At 40.9% G+C, this 21,752-nt stretch overlaps 1 pseudogene across 1 annotated transcript; it reads left to right on the top strand.

Annotated features, from left to right (window-relative positions):
* Positions 1-19,188: 19,188 nt before the first annotated feature.
* Positions 19,189-21,348, top strand: LOC308266775 (inhibitor of nuclear factor kappa-B kinase subunit alpha-like; annotated as a pseudogene). The gene has a single exon. The product of its transcript is annotated as an inhibitor of nuclear factor kappa-B kinase subunit alpha-like (transcript).
* The last annotated feature ends 404 nt before the right edge of the window (positions 21,349-21,752 follow it).

Genomic DNA, 21,752 nt, shown 5'->3' with positions numbered 1-21,752 from the left:
TTTAGAATGGAAAACAAAACTCTTTTTCATTCTATCTGTGGAAATCTGCCCTTCATGTGACCATCTGCAAGGGTACCATATGTATAGTATGCACAACCTTATTCTTTGTTATACAAATCCTAAATAATTTAAAAAGCTGAGCAAGGGCCGAAGGTAGAGTAAGAGTTAGAATGCTTCTAGGTTCAATCCCTAGTACCCCTCCCAACACAAAAAATAATTTACATAATAGGAAATAATTTTCAACAGTGGATTACGAAATACAGAGTGCTTTCAAGTAGAATCAATGATGAGAGTATCTAAGTTAATGTCTGAAATCAGATTAATTTTAAATATATAACATAAATGAGAATAAGTGTGATTTTAAAAAATGAGAATAGAATCAATCGCTCAGGTTAGGGTTGCTATTTCAAGGAGTCACCTTGGAAAGCTGTGAACTTATCTGGAAAATTCTATCATTTGTCAAAGTGTTTTTGAGGCCCCTCTATTGAAGTCGGCCCGGTTCATTTTCGACCTGCATCTCCTTACTGCACGGTAGTCACATTTTTGTTATAGATGATATTGCCCTTCACGGGCACTTTATTACCGAACTTGACTCAGGGTGAGTTTTTGTTTGTTTATAAATGTACAAGGATGTGGTGCTGGCAATTCCAAAATATTGTGTGTGGTGCCATCCTCTCTGGAATGGTTATGTACCTCTCTTCCCACCCCAGGACAACTTAAATTTGTAATTAGGAAAGACTAAACTGGGTGATTAATATGCATTTTCTCAATTATTCTTCCCCAAAGTCCTATCAAACTGGTATTATCTCTGTAATCTAGATGAGGAAACAGAATTAAAATGTGTGACTTAAGATCCCTTAGAAAAAATAAAAAAATAAAATGTGAGCTCAAGCTCTCTTTTTAGAAAATCCCTTAGAATTAGTGAAGAATTAGGATTTATTTGGCAAAAAAACCTTATTTTTCTCCTACATCCTGGTATCTCCTTCCAAGGTAACATCATTTGGAATGACAAGTCCTGTTGTGTTTGTGTGACAATTCAGTCATGTTATTTTTAAAAGACATTGTAAACTTGTGACAATGCACCAGGGATATATTTAACATTCCGTTAGTGATTATGTAGTTTTGAGAGATGAGGAAGAGGGAACAAAGGTTATAGTTTATGCACAGAAAGCATTGTGATAAGAAAGCCAAACAATATGGGGTACCATTGACAATAGTAACATTTTACTTCCCAGGGTTACAAAACTTCGCCTCATTAAACAAGATCTAGCAAATGGGCCAATAAGAAGTTAATCCCATTTCTATCAAGTAGACTTTAAGAGTAAATAAGCCAGCCTGGCGTGGTAGAGCACATGTGTAATACCATACTTGGAAGGCTGAAACAGGAGGATCCGTTGGTTTGAGACCAGCTTCTGCAACCTAGTGAGAGAGACCCTGTTTCAAAACAAAAAATTAAAAATGGGCTGAGGATGGGAGTAAATAAGACAGTGAGACACGAGCCTGTGATTTCATTGCTAAAACACTGGGCAGAATGGAATGGATGTGGACCAGACATGACTTGAATGTCTACTTATGGTGGTGTTTGAAGACAAAAGAGCCTGTAAACATATAGAGCCCTTGCTTTAAAACATTATGCATCCTCCTTGATTTGTGTGTGTGTGTGTGTGTGTGTGTGTGTGTGTGTGTGTGTGTTGTGCGCGTGGCCTGGGGATTGAACCCAGGGGTATTCAACTGCTGAAATACACCCTCAGCCCTATTTTAATTTTTTAATTTTGAAACTGGATTTTACTAAGTTGCAGAAGGAGGCCTTGCTAAATTGCTGAGGCTAGCTTCAAATCTGAGATTCTCCTGTCTTAGTCTTCCAAGTTACTGAGATTACAGGTGTGCGCCACCATGCCCGGCTTCTTTGATTTTGAAAGAAATCAGAAAATTTGATTTTGAAAGGTAATAGAAATTGCAGAAATGTAACAAATGAGCTATGGCACAAAAGAGATTATCATCCTTCCATGTGCTCTATCAATTAAAAAGAGCAGACATGAGTATATTGCTGTCTGTGTTCCAGGTGGGTAAACAGCTCCTGCTTTCCCTGGGATTTCCTGGCCCTGGTACTCATAGTTTGTCTCCTGGGAGCTTCTAAGTTCTGGGCAAACAAGGATGACTGGTCTTCAGTGCTAGGTTCTAACACTTTATGCTTAGTAACACATTTAAACAGCACAACAACCCTGTGAGGTAGGTGCTATTTATTATTCTGCCTACTTTCCAGATGAAGAAATATTTGTATGGAGAGGTTAGGAAACGTGCCCAGGATCCCATAGCTAGTAGATGGCAGAGTCTGTATTTGAAAGGAGGCAGTCCAGTGCAGTGTGCGACTGCCGCTAAGGAGACTGCCTGCAGGGTGCTGCCTCTCAAGAGTGTCCTGCTATGTAAGAAAGAGAGAAAGAGGCATTACTGGGGACAGAATGTTAGTGGAAAAATACTCCTACTCTCACATTGCTTATGTGGGCTAGGTCGTCAAGAAAACAGGCAGTCGCTAGGTTTGGAAAAGAAGAAATGCTCTTGTCAGAAAACAAGTAGAGTGAGTTATTTGTGTATGCTAGGAAGTTAATTATCACAACCTGAGTGGTTAGGATGGCCTAAGACAATATGTAAAGGACATAGCTCGATGTGTAGGGGTTGGTCAAAACAATGTGTCATTAGCCATGAGTATTAGAACTTACAGGAGAATTAACAATAATAAAAATGGCTGCAGAAAGGTAAAAGTGGTTGTTAAGGGGGAATGGGAACCACTTCCAATGAAGCAGAGGACAGGACAGGGTTATCTGAGGTAGCATCCGATGTATTGTGATTGCCCTAGAGCTCAGGTAGTATTGTCGCAAGTCCATATGCTCTGTGGAAGCCTGGGTGAAATGAACACATACTACTCAGGGCTTCTTGATGGAAGACTCTTAGGCACGTCCATGACAGGATGTTAGTACCACCACCATCACCATCACCACCACTGCCACCACCACCATCACCACCACCGCCTTCACCATCACCATCTCTGAAATAGATGAAAACAAAACAAACCAAAAATATATTTAAAAAAAAAAACTTGTGGTTGAGATCTGGATGGAAACATTTCAAGTGCTGTGTGTACTTATGCTTATATCACTGTGAACCTAATTATAATGTGTAATCAAAAGGCACCAATAAAATTATGTTTAAAAAGTAAGAAATAGCTGGGTGTGGTGGTGCACACTTGTAATCCCAGCATTCAGTAGGCTGAGACCGGAGGATCGCGGTTCACGGACAACCTCAGCTACTTAGTGAGGCTCTCTGCAACTTAGTGAGACCCTGTTTCAAATGAAAAATAATAAAAAATAGGTTAGGGGGTGTAGCTCGGAGTTTGAATGCCCCTGGGTTCCATCCCCAGACCCACAAAAAACAAAAACAAAAACAAACAAAAAGAAACAAAGCCTTTGAAACTATACAATATTTATTTATTTATTTATTTATTTATTTATTTATTTATTTATTTATTGTGGTCCTGGGTATAGAAGTTAGGGGCATTCTATCTCTGAGCTATACCCTTAGTCCTATGTGATTTTTAAAAATTTTGAAACAGGGGCAGGGCATGGTAATTCCAGTATTTAGGAGGCCGAGACAGGAGGATCTCAGGCCTCAGCTACTTAGTGAGGTCCTCTGCTACTTAGTGAGGCCCTGTTTCAAAATAAAGAATAAAAAATAGGACAGGGGGTATAGCTCAAAGATAGAATGATTCTGGATTCAATCCCCTCTACCATACACAAAATATAAAAAAAATAAAATGAAAGAAATTTGAAACAGTGTCTGAAAAGTTACTGAGGGCCTCACTAAATTGTGGAGGCTAATCTCGAACCTTCAATCCTTCTGTCTCAGTCTCCCAAGTACTTGGATTACAGGTGTGTACTATCATACCTGGATTACTATATTATATTTAATTATCCTTGTTTGTTACTATAATTTTCAACCCATAGTAGGTATTTATGCATTAATTGTTTGTTATATAGCTATGCACTTAAAATATTACAACAGATAAATCATTCTTTCATTATAAGAATAAAGGCTTTTTATCATTAACCTTTTAAATTACTTTTGTTTGCTCTCTGAAAAAAAATTGAAGTTGGAATCATTTTTCTAGAAGGCAGAAATTGTGTTATTTTGTTATTATGCACGGGGCTTAGACAGTCTCAGAGCTATTCCCTGATGTAAGCCTGATCAACGAGAGGGTCCTGAAACTGTTACTTGTAGGTTTGCTCAGAACTGTCTTGGGTTTAGCTAGGAAACCCCATAGTCTTGAGCAAACTGGACAGTGGATGGCTCTGGTAGAAGACTGGCTCAGGAGACAGCCAATTCCAACTCAATAGCTTGCCCCAAGCTCTGTGATGTTGGGAAAATGCTTTCTTATTTTGTAGCTTTGGTTTATTAATCTGTAATGTGGTCATGGTAAGAGCAACTACTGTATATTTATTATCTGTCTGGCCTCATTGAAGCTCCTTGCACATAATAAGCACTCAATGAATTTTTAGTGATTATTAGAAAATTCAAAAATTCTGCAAAAGGAAAGGGTTTGTCTGCATGTGTAATTTTCTTGTCTAAACCTGCCATGGCCTTAGTTCCCAGCTTGTGGCACTATTGGGAAATGGTGGAGCCTTTATTATTTTTTCAGATTTTTATTTTATTTTATTTTTAGGTTTTAATTTATTTTTGTATTTTTATGTGGATCTTATTGAAATTGGAATACATTCAGACTGCGTTTGGCGCCCTCCCCCCACCTTCTTCCCCTTCCCACTCCCGACAATGAGTGCCCAGATTAACCATGCTACATTCATATTTTTACATATATTCCAATGTAGCTCCTCCATTAATCAACCTCAGCCTTCCTCCTCTCCTATCCTCCATTCTAGTTTTGCTGAGGTTTCTCCTCCATTATCTGGAGACCCTCTGGTATTCCTAATACTCTCTAGTTTGGGCATATTAGAGAAAACATATGTCCCTTCTCTTTCTGTGCCTGGCTGATCTCACTTAACATAATGTTCTCCAGGTCTTTCCATTTTCTTGTGAATAACATGATTTTGTACTTTTTTATACCTGAGTAGAATTCCACTGTGTGTATTTCCCATCATTTTGCAATCCATTCACCTGTTGATGGAGATCTAGGTTGGTTCTATATTTTGGCTATTAAAAATTGTGCTGGTATAAACATGGGTATGCATATATTACTGTAGTTCTCTGATTTCAACCCCTTTGGAAAGAAACCTTGGAGTGGTATAGCCAGATCATATGGTGGATTCATTCCCAGTTTTCTAAGGAATCTCCACACTGATCTCTGGTGGAGCCTTTAGAAAGTCAGTTCCTAAAGGAAGAAAATTCCACGAGGGGAGGGTCACCCTTGAAGGGGACACTGAGAGCCTCACCTCTTCTGCTTCCTTGGATTTCCAGCAACTACGAGGTGCACAGGACTGCCGACTACGTGCTCCTGCTACGATATACTCTGTCACCAGAGGCCCCAAAACCTCTGAGGCTATGAACCAAAGTATACTTTTCCCCTTATCAAGTTGATTATCTCAGGTGTTTTGTCACAGTGGTAGAAAGTTGACCAAGTCATTGTTCTAGTCCTAGCTATAGCAATGGGTTTTAATGTTTACTCAATATTTTTCATTGTTTGCAATCATGGTAGGATGGATGTTAGGGTGACCAGGTGATTTGCATTGGATGATGAAATTAGAGAAGTGATATGTGTAATATCCCAGTAGAAGCTTTCAAAGCGAGTACATGGTATACCATGCTCTTTTTCCCAGAGATGTCTCAGATAATTGGGATATTATCTTGGTCTAAAATTAAGGACAAAGAGCAAAGGCCCCAGTACACCTGTAATAGGAGCCTTTGTAGATTTAAGTTGATGGAGAATACTGGTTTCGTTAGCACAGCACAGAAGTTGCCTTCTCCAGGGAGGGGACTGACAGCTCCTGAGCAGTGGCCGTCACAGGGACCTGTAGCCAGGCAGAGGCTGACTGACTTAACACAGTGACTGTCCAATTGCTTGTAAACGCAAGCTTATTTTTGACTTCCAATTAGATTTTCAGTTTTGTTAAACAAAAAACAGGTGATTGAAGAGCTGTGTGCATATATGTTTGTATCACACGAACCTTGATACGATGTATGATTGCAGTGTGCTAAGAATAAAAAACAAAATAGTCAGGTGACTTTTTTCCCTCCATGTCTTGGTTTGGCTCGCTTTGGCAATGGTGTCAATATGTAGTACATGGTGTCTAGGTTCTCTTCTGCCTTGGATTCGTTTGCCATTTCTGTGTGATGTCTTTGTCACTCACAACCCTGGCTGCATGGTAAACGCTTCTGAGGAAATCTGAAAAGTACCCACATCCAGGCTGTATCCTAGACTCAGGTTGTTTTGCAGAAGGTCCCAAGGTCATTTCAATGTGCAGTTAGGGGTTTCAGCCTGAACCAGATTGTGCATTCCCAATGAAGGGCTGTGGCCTGAAATTTCAGGATATCCTCTTACATCTGTTGTGGGAGGAAGCCCAGGACACAGAGGGCCATGTGGCACCATGCAGGGAAATGGCTAATATAACTTAGAGAAGGGCAGCAGATGGCCCAGAACAAACACCCAGCAGAGTCTGACACCTTTCTGGAAGGACACTTTAGGGCTCTGGTCGCCAATTAAATTCTTGTAGAATTTAGCACATTTGAAATGTCCACACCCTCAAGCAGATTGGTCTCCTTAAGAAAGAGGGATTGCTTCTTGGTGGGCACACGAAGGCAAGTCCCCCACTGTCCTAAAAGGGCAATGCTGATCTACACACATCACATGCACAGCTCACTCTGGGAGGCGATATCTTGTCTCCCTCTGTTCCTTTGGCTTCACCCGTAGCTGACCTCAGCTCCCTTACTATTGGACCGACTGTTCAGTGTCGTTTTGATCCCGCCTTCCCCCAGCTGACATGCACATCCTCATTCAGGCTCTAGGGTTTTATTTCCGCTGCCATCCTCATTTGTGCTAATGAACGTCTCTCTATTGTTTGGATCTTCTGATCCTGACTCCTGGCGGGCACATGGCGCTAGGATTTGCTGCATCTGGGAGCACTATCCGTTCTCCGCTCTTTGTTGCTTTGCCCACCTGGGATGTTTCTATTTTGCAGCTCAACCTGCCAGCTCGTGCCCACCCAGGCTCAGCGGAGGCTGAGCGAAGGCGAGATCCCCTGCTCTGTGCGGCTTTTGTTGGCCTCCTTGTCCTTTGATACCTAAACACTAATTGAGAGCTGCCTTATTCCGGGAGGAAGCCTTTGCCTCTCTCTGACTCCCTACCTCTGCCACCTTCTCGGAGGGTTTAAATAGATCATATGTGGAAGTTAATTGGAGATAAAAGTTTATAGTTAAGCAGGCAGGTTGTAGCACAATATCCATATAATCTAAAGTAACTGGGGCTCTCTCGAGGTCATTGAAATGTACAAAGTATTCTTCCAATGCATTTTTAAAACGCAGATAAATTGTGTCTCATAAAAAATGCATTATAAAAGGTTCCAATTGGGTCGTTGGATTAAATGAACCTTCAACACCTTGCTAAGGAAAAGGGATGGCGTTTGGTGTGATGGAGTAGTCAACGCTCGGCTTCATACTCTTATGGTGCAGCAATCTTCTGGGAAGACTTTATTTAAAAAGAGGAATAAAAAGAAATAAACCAATGAATGCCTGACTCTGTTAGATATAAAATATTCGTTAAAAAAAGAATAAAAATTTCCAAGATATTCCCAGAAGAAAAATGGTATGTAAAGCTTCTACCTTCATCTGACCTATTTCTATTTCTACAGTGATCCCTAATCCACACCTCCCCCCATCTAATATTCAATTATGCCCCTGAAATTACGTGGATGATAAAAACTCTCTCTCTCTCTCTCTCTCTCTCTCTCTCTCTCTCTCTCTCTCTCTCTCTCTCTCTCTTCTCTCTTCCTCCTGAATAGCCAGTCTTATTTTCTGCTAACGTCACAATTAACAAGATGGGAAGAGCCAGTCTCTGGCCAGTGAGCAATGTAGATGAATGTGAAGAGATGCAATTACCCCATTAATATGTGTTTTAAGAAAGCTATTAAAAATTCTATCAATTTTAAAGCCATTTAGTAGTTTCATATTTGGAGAAGAACTTAAGTCATCTTTAGAAGTACTCAATTCCATTTGAATAACAGTACTGGTACCTTTAGTAAGGAGAGAAAGTTTCTAATCCTACAATGCCTGAATTCTAATGTACATCTCTCTCTTGCTTTTGCTCCTATTTCATTGTATTTTTGTTTCTCAGACCTCTCACTGATTACTCTGTGACGTCCTCAGTTTGTTTTTCAACATAAAGATAATATTTATAGCTGGGTGTGGTGGTGCATACCTGTAATCCCAGTATTTGGGAAGCTGAGTTAGGAAGCTCACAGGTTAGAGGATAGACTCAGCAATGCAAGGAGATTCTCAGCAACCTCGTGAGATCCTGTTTAAAATAAAAAGGGCTGGGGTGTCGCTAGAGGTTGAATGCCCCTGAGTTAAATTCCCAGTGCCACCAAAAAGTTATAAAACTATAAAGAAAACTTTTTAAACTAATATTCTTGCCTGATTATTCTTTATGTATCTATGCCATAATTGTTTTTTAGAATTTAAAGTTTAGGAAGGTAGAATGGCTCTTGCTAACATGATGTTCCTGGATGCTGTTGATGGGAAGCCAAAATAAGGAAGAATTCAAATATGTTTATGTTAAAATGGTTATAGAAAGCATTGAAATCCTTAGGTACAGTTGATATTATCATTTGTGGCAGAGCTTCTTGAAAATAATGTCATACTCACTGCTATTGTTGTCAACAAATTTTAATTGTTAATTTTAATGTCCACTGGAAGAGTCTTTAATGTCCTCTTCCAGAGGACATTAAAATTTTAACTTTTCTCTTGGAGTCCTTCCTTCAAATTCTTACTGGCCAACTAGCTTGTGCTTTATGAAAGCTTTAGCTCTCCCAGGCTGGGTTTCATTCTAATCTCACTTGGACAGAGTCTGCAGGTTTTTTTTTTTTTTTTTTTTTTTTTTTTTTTTTTTTTTTTTTTTTTTTGCAGGCCCTGTAGGGGATAGGGGTGGGGAGAAGGAAGTCAGCTGAGATTCTGGCCTGTGGAAGGTGCTGTGGCAGAATAGGGGTGGCTCTATAGCCAGAGTGCCAGCTTAAACCACTCAAGTCAGAACCTGCTGCCTCTGTGAGAGGGAAGATGGTCTGAAATCAGACCACTGGGCCTTGACCAAAGCAAGAGGTCAGGCCACTAATCCTAACATATGCTAAGCTAACAGCAGGTGCCCCAAATGCCCGTAAATACTCCTGGTGGTACATTCATGACTGGAGTCCAGACCAAAGCATAAAAATGGAGAATGTGAAAATGTCGATTCCAGATCTAGCCTCCTTACTGTCAGGAGGACACAGAAAACACACTTCATATATTTCCTTGGGGAAGGAGAGAGAGTGAGAGAGAGAGAGAGAGAGAGAGAGAGAGAGAGAGAGAGAGAGAGAGAGAGAGTGGACATTTATCCAAAAAGACAGAGTTCCCCAGAGAGAATTAGATTAATTTACAAGAGAAGAATAAATTCAGCTTTTATTACCACTCAGCAGCAGGTGGGTGCTAATGAGGAAGATTAGATTGTTACAGACAAAATAAAGAAGCTGATTTTTCTCCCTGCGCATTTGTGTGGAGTGAGAGAAACTCTGGAAGCCTCTGCTGTGTGTGTGCAGGAGGAATGGGTGGGGAAGGGTTTATCTCACAACTCGAAGAGGAAGGAGTGGAGAAGTTGAGAATTCCAAGCTGGTACTTCTGGTGGTTCTTGAAAATAGTGACCAGTGTTTCCTACCTCCAACTTGCTCTGCTTACACACAAACACTCATCTGTTAGACAGAATAGAAAGGAAAAATGGCTAACTAGAAATATAAGCAGCACACAAAGCAACCACAGGCGGAAACACTGTTCCTAACACCGTTTTGGGAGTCATGAAAGACTTTATTGAGGAAACAGTCTGAGATGTAATGTGAAAGAAGAGTAGATGGTGCGTGAAGATGCGGAGAGGAGATTGTTCAGGAGCTCGGGAGCGAGGCAGGATAAAGCACACACAGAAAATGCGGGATGGCCGTGCTGCCCAGGGTGTCCAGGACCTGAACGGGAGGCATTAGGGAGGGGCCTTGTGAGAGGGCAGGATAAAGAGTTCACACTGCATTCTAGAGGACAGTGGGGCTCGCAGGTGGGTTCAGTTTACCTCACTCCCCTGTTTCAACTCCTTAATGACTCTTTTAGACAATAACTCCTTAGCCTAAGTGGGTCTAGTAATGTTCCTAGATGTTCATGGGAAGAGGTCCCAGGCCATGTAAACTTGAAAAATGCCCTGTTCTATGATTTGGTTGTGGATTGAGTGTCCCCCAAGTGTTCATTTTCAATAAAGGGTTGATCCCTATGATGGGACCTGGGAGGTGGTGATACTTTGTAGGGTGTAGTGGGGCTTAATGGGGAGGTCCTTGGATCATCGCAGGCTTGTTCTTGAAAAGCAATCCTTGAATTTGTTATGAAAGTAGTAGCCTGGCTAGGCATGGTGGCACAAATCTGTAATTCCATTACTTGGGAGGCTGAGACAGGAGGATTGCAGTTTCAAGGTCAGCCTTAGCAATGTAACAAGACTCTCAGCAACCTAGGGAGACCCTGTTTCAAAACAAAAAACGAAATAGGGCTGGGGGCATAGCTTAGGGGTAGAATGCCCTTGTGTTCAATCCCCTTCCTCTCCAAAAGTGGTAGGCCTCCCCCGACCCCCATCCTCTTTGCTCCTACCTACTTCAAGCAAGATGCACCCATGTGCTGGCTCATGAATGCACTGTACCATCTACCATTTGTCATGAGGCCCTTGCCAGAGCTGAGCCAGTGTAGGCTCGATGCCCTTCAACCTCCCAAACTATGACTTCAATAAACCTTTTTTACTCCACAAGAAGCCTGTATCAGGAATTTTGTTATAGTGATGTGGTATTGTTTGAATATGGAATGTCCCTGGAAAACCTCATGTATTGGCTGTGCAATAATGTTCAAAGGTAAAATAATTGAATCAGAGTTCTAATTTCATCAGCAGGTATGTGTATTGATGAATTAATAATTTTTTTTTTTCAGTACTGGGATGGAAACCCGGGGCATTCTACCTCCGAGCTTCACTCCCAGCCCTATTTTTTTTTATTCTTTATTTGAAAACAGGGTCTCACGAAGTTTCAGAGGACCTCCCTAAGTAGCTGAGTCTGTCTGCGAACTATGATTCTCCTGTCTCAGCCTCACAAATGCTGGGATTACAAGCATACGCCACCATGCCTGGCTTAAATTAATAATTTTTAAAAATACTTTTATTGGTGCATTACAGTCTTATAGTCTCACATCATAATGTAGTTCATAGTGATGGTGACACACATGCACACAGCACTTGGTGGGCTTCCCCCTCCCCCCCTCCCCCTTCCCCATACATAATATTGAAATTCACATTGGTAATCTCATGCGTGTACATACCATCTGTGGCAGCGTTGCCTGCCTTGATTCTTCCTCCCCTCCTCACCACCCTTCCCTAGATTCCTCCCATTGCTCCCCTGGGGTTTCTCCTCCATTATGTAAAGCCCCTCTGGTATCCCCGTTACTGACTCTGCACTTTGTGTGACTGACTTATCTCCTTTACATAATGTTCTCCAGGTCCTTGCATTTTCCTGCAAATGACATAAATTTTTTCTTTATTGCTGAGTAGAATGCTATTGTGTGTATATGCCATCATAATCCATTCGCCTGCTGATGGATTTGCCTGTACTTGCTGGGTGGTAACAGGCAGGCAGGGTGTGGCTGGAGGAGGCCACTGGGGGCATGGTCCTGAGGACCGTATCTAGTCTTGGCCACGTCCTGTCTGGAGGAGGCCACTGGGGGCATGGTCCTGAGGACCGTATCTAGTCCTGGCCTCGTCCTGTCTGGCTGTCTGCTTCTGGGCTGCCATGAGCTCAGCCTTTCTCTGCCATGCCCTGCTGCCATCATGTTGCTGCCTTGAAGCCGCCATGCCAGGAACTGAACCTCTGAAGCCGTGAGCCATTAAACCTCTTCTCCTCTAAACTGCACTTGCCAGATATTTTGGTCATAGTGAAGAAAAAGCTGGCTAAACCATGATAAATATCTGACTAATAACACTGCATCCGCATCAAATTCTTGGGAAGTCATCATGCATATTTGCATATGAAAACCTTTAAGAAATCCCACCATAATGGAACTTGTTGATCATTGTTTACTTAACATAGCATTTCCTGGATCAATGGGTTATGGCATTTTTTTTAAAACATGAATCCTTATCTGCATCCCTTAAAAAGAGTGTTGTTGACACTTTGACTTACATTTGTGAAATGAAATTATGACTGGCCACCTTCCTCGGTTCTTAGCTGTTATCTCTTTGTTTGCAGACCAGGGATGAATTTGTTCTTCTGTGTGTTTTTTTTCTCCTTCCAATGAACCTTTTATAGTACATATTTATGGTGACTGTTTTATTTTCTCTACTGTTCTCTGTGGTCCTTAAGGGCAGAATAGATAATTTATTAATTTCTGTATTTTCATTACCTAAGCAAGTATCTAGTACCTAGCCAGTACTCAATTTATGTTAAAAACGTTAAATAAATAGTTCCCCTTGGGCTCTACGAATAACCATAGAGAGGAATGAGAGACAAATTTGAGCGGAGAAGACTGAGGAGACAAGAAAATGTGTGGGGATTCATTGCAGTTGTGAGAGGCAGCCTAGGTTTGTATTGGAGTAGCAGCAATGGGGAGCAGGGGGAAGATTTATTGAGCATCTGTTACATGCCAGGCTATACATCTTATCTTATCCTCAGAAACACCTGCGCCAGGCAGGTCGTATGAGTGTTTAGTTAGTCCTTTCTTAGGGGCCTCCCCTACTTGTTAGCAGCTCTCCATGCAGATGAAACCAGGCTTTGTCCACTGTGACCTGCCCACTTTAGCCAGACCTGAGTTTCTGGAGGAGAGGATCAGTCTCTGAAGGCAGCGGTGCACAGGCTGTTCAGGGGTCTGTAAGGGATGGACATCAAGTCCCATCCCAAAGACAGAGCTCTATTCCGTGCAGTCATTCCATCTCACCCTGTTTCTGATGCAGCTTAAAACCGAAAGACATGAAGATGGATGCAGTGGGAAATTGAAGCAGAAGAAGAGAAATGCACAGAGAAAAAGCAAAAGAAAGAAGGCCATAAAAGGAAGTTAGCAGGAGTTATCACATCGCAACAAGAGAGATGTTGGTGTAGAAGAGAAAGAAGCAGGTGAAGAAAAGGCAGCAGAGAGAGAGACTGTCACTATTTGGCAGAATTGCTAGTACAGGGAGCAGCGACCTCTCACCTATGACAGGTAAGTTTGAGTCCCGGCCATCGTCAGTCAGAGAAGCCTGTGCTGCTGCGGGCCACCAGCAACCACCTCCTGGCTACCTGGGAAGTGAATGACAGAGTTTTCTTCCTGTTGATGTTTACAATATTTTATATGCCTTTATCTTATTTTGAGATAATTGCAATGGCTCTCTCTTTCTTGAGTCTGAAAGAGCCTAGCACAGCATCATTATTATAAGTTTTATAGGTGAGAAAACCGACACTCAGATAGACTAGGTATTTTGTTCAAGCCCATAAAATGTGTACGTACCCGAGTCAGAAGCATTTGTCTGACTCAGAGCTGATATTCTATCTAATTCAATATAAAGCTTCCTCCAGCTGGGAAGCAGAGAACAGATTCAAGAAACACTGCAGAATTAGCATCCAGGGTGCCTGGTGACCTAGTAACTGTTTCATTTGCATATCATTAAACTAAAGGTCTTGGAATATTTTTTCTCTTCTCTCACTTTTCTTTTTAACCTCCATTTGTACTGTAGGAAGGTGACATAGACTTGCAGGCGCCAAGGGCCAGGATGCTGTCAAGTCCAGTTCTTTTTGTTCTTTTTAAAAGAGATTTCTGAAACACTTGTGAATTTGCTTCAGCTGAACAACAGACTTCTTAAATAGAATGGCTCTTGATTTGGGACGCTTGTGAAGAGAGAAAGCTTTTCTGCTGCCCACTAGTCTAGTCTAGATGAGAGGGAGAGGTGCAGCATTAGCCTCTGCAGAATTCAAGACACTCCCAGCACTTCTCCATGCCAGTCAGCATTGTTGAAAACCTTCTGCCTCCAGAGGACCACACGTACCCTGCCTTCAGAGGACTTATGAGCAAATTTTATTAACTGTCTTTCTAGATTTAAAGACAGATGAATCAGACACAACTACCAAGACACAAGTATGTATGATAATCTAAAGGTTATCATACATAGGCATATAAAAATATACTTAAAAGTCAGGGAATGAAGATGACTAGGGTAGGCATTGTGCTTCTATATGGAGCACTTTGTGAGAAAGCATGGCTATGTTCAGCATCTTTTCTCCTGGTCCATGGTGAGCCCATGAAGTCAGGGACCAGGTCTTTCTCTCGTCACTGCATCCCCAGTCTTAGCTTAGAGTCTGCCACATAATAGCTAATTGTGTTCCCCAAAATTTTATATTGAAGCTTTAGCCCCTAATGTGACTCTGTTTGGAGGTTGGGCTTTAAAGAATGTAATTAAAACTAAACAGGTCCTAACTGTGGGGCCCTAATCCAATAAAACTAATAAAATGTACTTAGAAGAGTAGGGTGAGAGAGGTCAAACATGACAAAGGCCATCTGAGGATGGGCCAGAGGCAGCTGTCTATAAGCCAGAGAGGCCTCACCAGAAACCAGCCCTGATGGCACCTTGACTTCCAACTTCTGGCTTCCAGAATTGTGAGAAAAATTCTATTTCTGTTGCTTAAGCCACTGGGCCTGTGATATTTTCTTATGAAAGCCTTAGTAGCCAGGCGTGTGTCGCACGCTTGTAATCCCGTGCTTGGAAGTCTGAGACAGGAGGATCACACAGGTTCGAAGCCAACCTCAGCTACTTAGTGAGGCTCTCAGCAACTTAGTGAGACCCTGTTTCCAAATAAAATATAAAAGCCTTAGGAGACTAATACACTATCCCTTATTGTTTTATTTTTTATTTTTTATTTTTGGAAAAAAGGAAAGGAAGGCAGATAGAAGAGATCTGGTTTTTTTTCTTTTCTTTTCTTTCCTTTTCTTCTCTTTTCTTTTCTTTTCTTTTTTGGTGGTACTGGTGTTCCTGGAAGCCCTTCTTCCTCCGAGCTATACTCCCAGACCTATTTTTATATTTTTATTTGGAAACAGGGTCTCTTAAGCCAGCGCAGCTGGCTTAGAACAAGCGCGATTCTCCTGTCTCTACCTCCCAAGCGTGGGGTTACAAGCGTGCGCCACCACGCCCGGCGAGATCTGGTTTTTTAATTGACTGGAACATGTGGTCTTGATTAAATCACTGGAGATACCCTTTTTGAACCTTTATTTTTTAATAGAAAATACAGAGGAAAATAAGACCTCCTTCTCTGGGTTCTAAGGAGGAACAAATAAGGAAGGATATGTAAACTACAAAATACTATTCATATTAGTTGCAGCTGGGCATGGTGGCGCATGTTTGTAATTCCAGTTCTTGGTAGATGAACCCAGGGACATTCTACCTCTGAGATATACCCCCAGACCTTTTGATTTTTGGTTTTGAAATAGGGTCTCACTAGGTATCTGAGAGTCTCACTAAGTTTCTGAGGCTGTTTTCAAACCTGTGATCCCCCTGTCTCAACCTCCCAAGTACTGGGATTACAGGCATGAGTCAAGCTTAGTTGCTTTAATTAAGAAATTACCTCCCCACAATCCCACATTAGTAACTTCAACAAATAATCTATCCAATGATTTTTTATTATGATTTGATGATGAGGACTGCTTGCTGGAGTATGATGTCTGCAACCATCACTTGCTTATGACTACAGAAATAATGAACAAATATTAAGGTCTGCATTGGATGATAGAATAGCACTTTAGGGAAAAAAAGATGTGTTTGTCACTTTTACTTTTCTGTTTTTTTACATGCTTTAAAATTTTTTCATACACACACATATACTCACATGTGATAACTCACATGTGTACTCATGCTGTATGATAACCTCATATTTATGTTTCAGTCATATCACACTGCAATTTGTGGGGTTCTCCCAGGCTTTCTGTGCTAAATGCTATCAGTAAGGGGTAGTCCAAACCATTCTTTGTACTCTGGCATTTATTCCTTTCTTCTGTTCTTGATCCTTTTTAAAAACACAACAACAAAAAAGATTACAAAAGTTTTATGTAGCACTAAGCTTGAGGGAAGCATTATGAAAGCATTTGATTTAGTTCTAGGGAGCTGCTGTACAACGTGGTACTTAATAAGTTAACAAAATGACATTGTGCACTTTAGACATGTTGAGAACAGGTCTCATGTTAGCACATATGTGCACATACACACAGAAACACAAGGGAAACTGGGGGAAGTGACGGAAGTATTTGGTACCTAGATAGTGGTCATAACATCACAGGTGTCTGCTTATGCCCAACCTCATCAACATGTATGTTAAATATGAGCAATATGTCACATGTCATTTATACCCCAAGAAAGCTTGGAAAAAAAAAACACCCAGAAAGTGATGTGCTAGAATTGGCTCAAAAATGGCTTGTCAAAGCCAATTCTTATATTTTCATGAATTTTATGTCTGTTATTAGGCACAGTCATTAAAAGGTAAGAGGTGCTGGAAGCAATGGCACATGCCTGAAATCCCAGATACTTGAAAAGCTGAGGCAGGAGGATTGGAAGCTCAAGGCAGCCTGGGAACTTAGCAAGACCTTGTCTCAAAAAAAAAAAAAAAAAAAAAAAAAGAAAAAAAAAAGGGGTAGGAATGTAGCTCAGTGCTATAGTGGCCCTGGATTCAATCCCTAGTATTACAAAATATAAAAATAAAAACAATGAATAAATAAGTTAAGAGGTAGAGCAAGATGGTGGCCAAGATCTCCTCATAGTTTTCTCCAGACATCCTTACCAAGCTTAACAGGTATTCGCCCATTAAACTACCTTCACAAGAGCTAAATAAATCAGAGTAGAGACCATAGTGTTTTCTTTTAGTATATCAAAATGAAAATATATATTGAAGAAGACAGGAAGAAAAGGTTTGTGCAAACAGCACCCCTTCCCCAACCTCAATCATTCCAGCGTGCAGAGAAAGGCCTCCCATTCGGGGGAGGGAGAGAGAATAAGGCCAGGCTTTAGTCTTAAAAATCCAGTGCCAGGTCCACGACAGTAAAATCCAGTGCTGGGGAGCACCCCACGACCCTTACCTTTAGGCCAATGCCAGGAGACCTAGTGGCTGGAATTGCATCAAGCAGGAGACTGATGGCCTCTACCACCTCCTCTAGCCTCAGGGAGGGTGGGGAGCAGGATGTGAAAGGTAGCCCAGTGCCCTGGCTGCCACAGTGAGCAGCAGCACCTGGGAGAAAATGCAGGGCGCACTCATGGAGCTCTAGACGCGCTCTGTCATCAGGTGGACTCCTGAGCGCCTGTCACACAGATCTGAGTTTTAGCCCAAATCAATTCCAGTCTTGGAGTGGGCCTGGGACACACCTGCCCTCTTCCCCAAGACTGTGCAGGTGCTAGTGGCTGTGAGACTCAGATGTAACTCAATTCAGCCTCAAAGGAAGTGGCCAGGGGGCCACCTTCACTGGTACTACCCCAAACTCAGGCAGCATGCTGTGCTCCTGCTCTCTCCTCTTGGCAAAGCCAGAAGCCATGACATGTCACACTGGGCTATTTGTCCTAAATTTTGGTGTACACAAGGCAGAGCACAAGACCAGCACCTAAAAGAAAGAAAGAAAAAATCCAATAGCTTTGAAACCTAGGTTAAGGATCCTAGCCACTGCCATCCATACACATGGCACCCATTTCATTTTTAGATCATGTCCTGTCAGTTCTTTGCTGATTAAATTTTACAAATTGCTTATTACCTAATTATAAAAGATGTTTTGCAAAAAAAATATATATATATATATAATTTTTTTTTTTTTTTTGCGGGTCTGGGGATGGAACCCAGGGGCATTCAACCTCCGAGGTACAGCCCCTGCCCTATTTTTTATTCTTTATTTTGAAACCGGGTCTCACTGAGTTGCAGAGAGCCTCACTAAGTAGCTGAGACTGTTTGTGAACCATAATCCTCTGGTCTCAGCCTCCCAAATGCTGGGATTACATATATTCTAATTGATATATATAGTATCATATTGGAATAAATTAGAAATGATTGAGGAAACTTGGACAAAGGGAACATGAATAATAAAAGGAGAGGAATCTACAAGAATACAAATGCTAGTCATGAAATCCTACATGCTTGCAAGAAGTAGTCCAATATTTTTCCTTAGAAGCCATCACGAAGAAAATACAACCATTATGTATATATGAACCATAAGACACATAAAAGCAGATTGTTTGGGGAAAGTACTCTTCCTAATACTGTGACAAGGCACTTTTTGACATATGATCGATGAATTCCACAACATTTCATGGTTAATAAAATGTTTATCTTTATTGCGCTTCGTATAATGGCTTGATGCAAGCCGAAGTTAATTTCCACCCTCTCCTCACTAACAAATTGGCAACGCCCTTAGCTAGACTTGGTTACTCGGTTACCTCTCAAGTTTTTCTTTCATCATCCTGATTCTGCTTGATCCTTTCTTCTATATTCTACTTGATTTGCATCCTCCCTTGGTGTTTGTTGCAACAGTCTCTTATATTACAACATACATTATTAATTGCACAAACACCTCAGTCCTTTGGCCAACAAAATGATTTAAGTTTAGACTCAAGATAACTAAGTTTACATCCATTGTGTTGATATGCTTTGTAAAATGTTTTATACCCTAACAGCTTATAACCTTGGAATGCTTTTTTTTTTTTCTTTCTCTAGAGACCTGGTCCTGCAGACTGCCGTATTTTGCTTGAATCTCCACCTATTTTAGGTTCTCTGAGTAGTCAGAGTAAAATTTATACTTTTTGGCATGAGGAATAATGTATAAATCAGGTCCAACTTTATAGAATTCACTTTGGACAGAGTTTGGCAATTATTAAATCTTACTCTGTCGGCTGTCTGGAATTGGCCTTGGGATGGCGGTGAAGCCTGGGGCCGCTTACCTTCTTGCCCCATGAGGCGGCCCAGGACTGTGGCTGGGCACAGGTGTTTTGGGGGGATGTGGGAGGAGGTTGGCATTGGCAGTGGCTTTGGGAATGTCTGTCTGTACCAGCATTGGGAACTTTATCTCAAAATAGCAATTACATTTTGTCATCTAGAGCTAAGTACAAAAAACTGAGGATGGTACCATGAAATCCGGATTATGAAGAAGTTGAATCATGCCAGTGTTGTAAAGGCTTCAGATGTTCCTGAGGAACTGATGTGCATCTTCTAGCAATGGAATCGTCATTGGGAGGAGATCTCCAGGAGCTACTCAACAAACCAGAGAATTATTGTAGACTTAAAGAGAGCCGCTCTTTACTGAGTGATATAGGGTCTGGAATTTGATATTTGCATGGAAACAAAATTATATATCAAGATCTGAAACCTGAAAATATAGTTCTTAAGAATGTTGGTGGAAAGATAATGCATAAAATAATTGATCTGGGTTATTCCAAAGACACTGATCAAGGAAGTCTCTGTACATCTTTTGTGGGAACACCAAAGTATCTGGCCCCAAAGCTCTTTGAGAATAAGCCTGACACAGCCACTTTTGATTAGACTTTTGGGTCCATGGCATTTGAATGTATTGCTGGATATAGGTTTTTTTTTTTTTTGCATCATCTACAACCATTTACCTGGCATGAGAAGATTAAGAAGAGGGTCCCAGAATGTATATTTGCATGTGAAGAGATGACAGAAGTTTGATTTAGTAATCATTTACCTCAACAAATAGCCTTTGTAATTTAATAATAGAGCTTATGGAAAACTGGCTATTGTTGATGCTGAATTTGGACCCCCAGCAGCGAGGGGAACCCGTCGATCATACTTTGAAACAACCAAGATGTGTTGTACTAATGGATCACATTCTGAATTTGAAGACAATACTCATCCTAAATATGACTTCTGCAAAAATAATTTTTATATTATCTCCTGATGAAAGTCTTCATTCACTACTGTCTCACATCATGTGAAACTGGAACAAATACTGTTTACAAGAGCCTCTTTTAGAGAATTTATCTGTATCCTTGAAAATAAGCCTCTTAGTATGTTCTAGATGGAGTTAGAGGCTATGATAGCTATATGTTTTATTTGTGTGATAACAGTAAGACTGTATATGAAGGTCCATTTGCTTCCAGAAGTTTATCTGACCGTGTAAATTATATTGTACAAGACAGAAAAATACAGCTTCCAACTATACAATTATGTAAAGTATGGGCTGAAGCAGTGCACTATGTGTTTGGGCTAAAAGAAGACTATGTAGCAGGCTCTTTTAGGGACAAAAGGCAGCAATGTTAAGTCTTCTTAGGTACAACGCTAACTTCACAAAAATGAAGAACACTTTGATCTCAGCATCACAGCAACCAAAAGCTAAACTGGAGTTTTTTCACAAAAGCATTCAGTTTGACTTAGATTCAGTGAGCCGATGACTGATGGAAGATCTTCAGAAAAAATGCTAAACTCATGGAAAAAAAAAGAAAAAATAAAGGCCATTCATTATGCTGAGGTTGATGTCACTGGACCCTGGAGGATGAGATTGTCTTTGCAAACTAGAATCATGGAGCTACAAAAGAGCCCATAGGGAAGACGTCAGAGAGACTTAATGGCACAGCATGGCATTGATCAATAGAGACACTAAAGCACAGCCCTGCAGACCACTCCTACAGCAACAGCACAGAGATGGTGAAGATCATGGTGCAGAGTCAGGACCATGTTCTCAAGGTGCTGTTTGATTATCTAAACAAATTTTTGGGCTGTAAGTCAAAGATCAACACCCCAAAGTGGAAGTGGCCCTCAGTAATATCAAAGAAACCGACAATGCTGTCCCATTTATGCAGGGGAAAAGGCAGAAGGAAATGTGGCATCTCCTTAAAACTGCCTGCACACAGAGTTCTGCCCGGTTCCTGTGGGATCCAGTTTAGAAGGTCAGGCATCAGCATGGCTGCCCCCTACCTTAGCAGAGTGTGAACAACTTCTGTTATGTGTGGTAACTCCTTAAGATGGAAAGATTTTAGAACAAATTATAGAAGAAAGTTTGAATTGTCTTGGCCACTTAGGCACTGTTGTTCGTGAAGCAAATGAGGAACATGACCATTGTATGGTGAGTCTTGATTGGAGTTGGTTAACACAATGACTTGTCACTTGTTCACTATCCTAAAACTTATGGAAGTTGTTGCTATAGATGTTGGAAATTTGCTTTTCCTCCATGAAACCATTTTGCACACACTAGTCCATGGAAGAAATAACTATGCTCAGAAATTACAGATGATTTTTCAAGCATAGTATCCTGATTTGAGTAATTTTAACTTCCAAGTGGGATTTTATGAAAAAGTCAATGAACTTGTTTAGGTATTTGTTTTAATACTACAACTACTTAGGTGCATCATTGTGGCTCATTTATCTTCAAACATTACTTATTTGACAAAAATATCTCCTAAAGTTTTAACTTGTAGGCATGATCCAAATATAGTATTGTATATAGAAAAGAAAACCTCACCTAACATGAATTTTAAGTAAAAGTTGCTTACCCATGTTTCT

The sequence above is a fragment of the Muscardinus avellanarius genome (assembly GCF_963383645.1).
Source record: "Muscardinus avellanarius genome assembly, chromosome: 9".
In the NCBI taxonomy this organism is placed as follows: Eukaryota; Metazoa; Chordata; class Mammalia; order Rodentia; family Gliridae; genus Muscardinus; species Muscardinus avellanarius.
The sequence above is the reverse complement of the archived record's forward strand: the minus strand, read 5'-3'. Positions and strand labels throughout refer to the sequence as shown.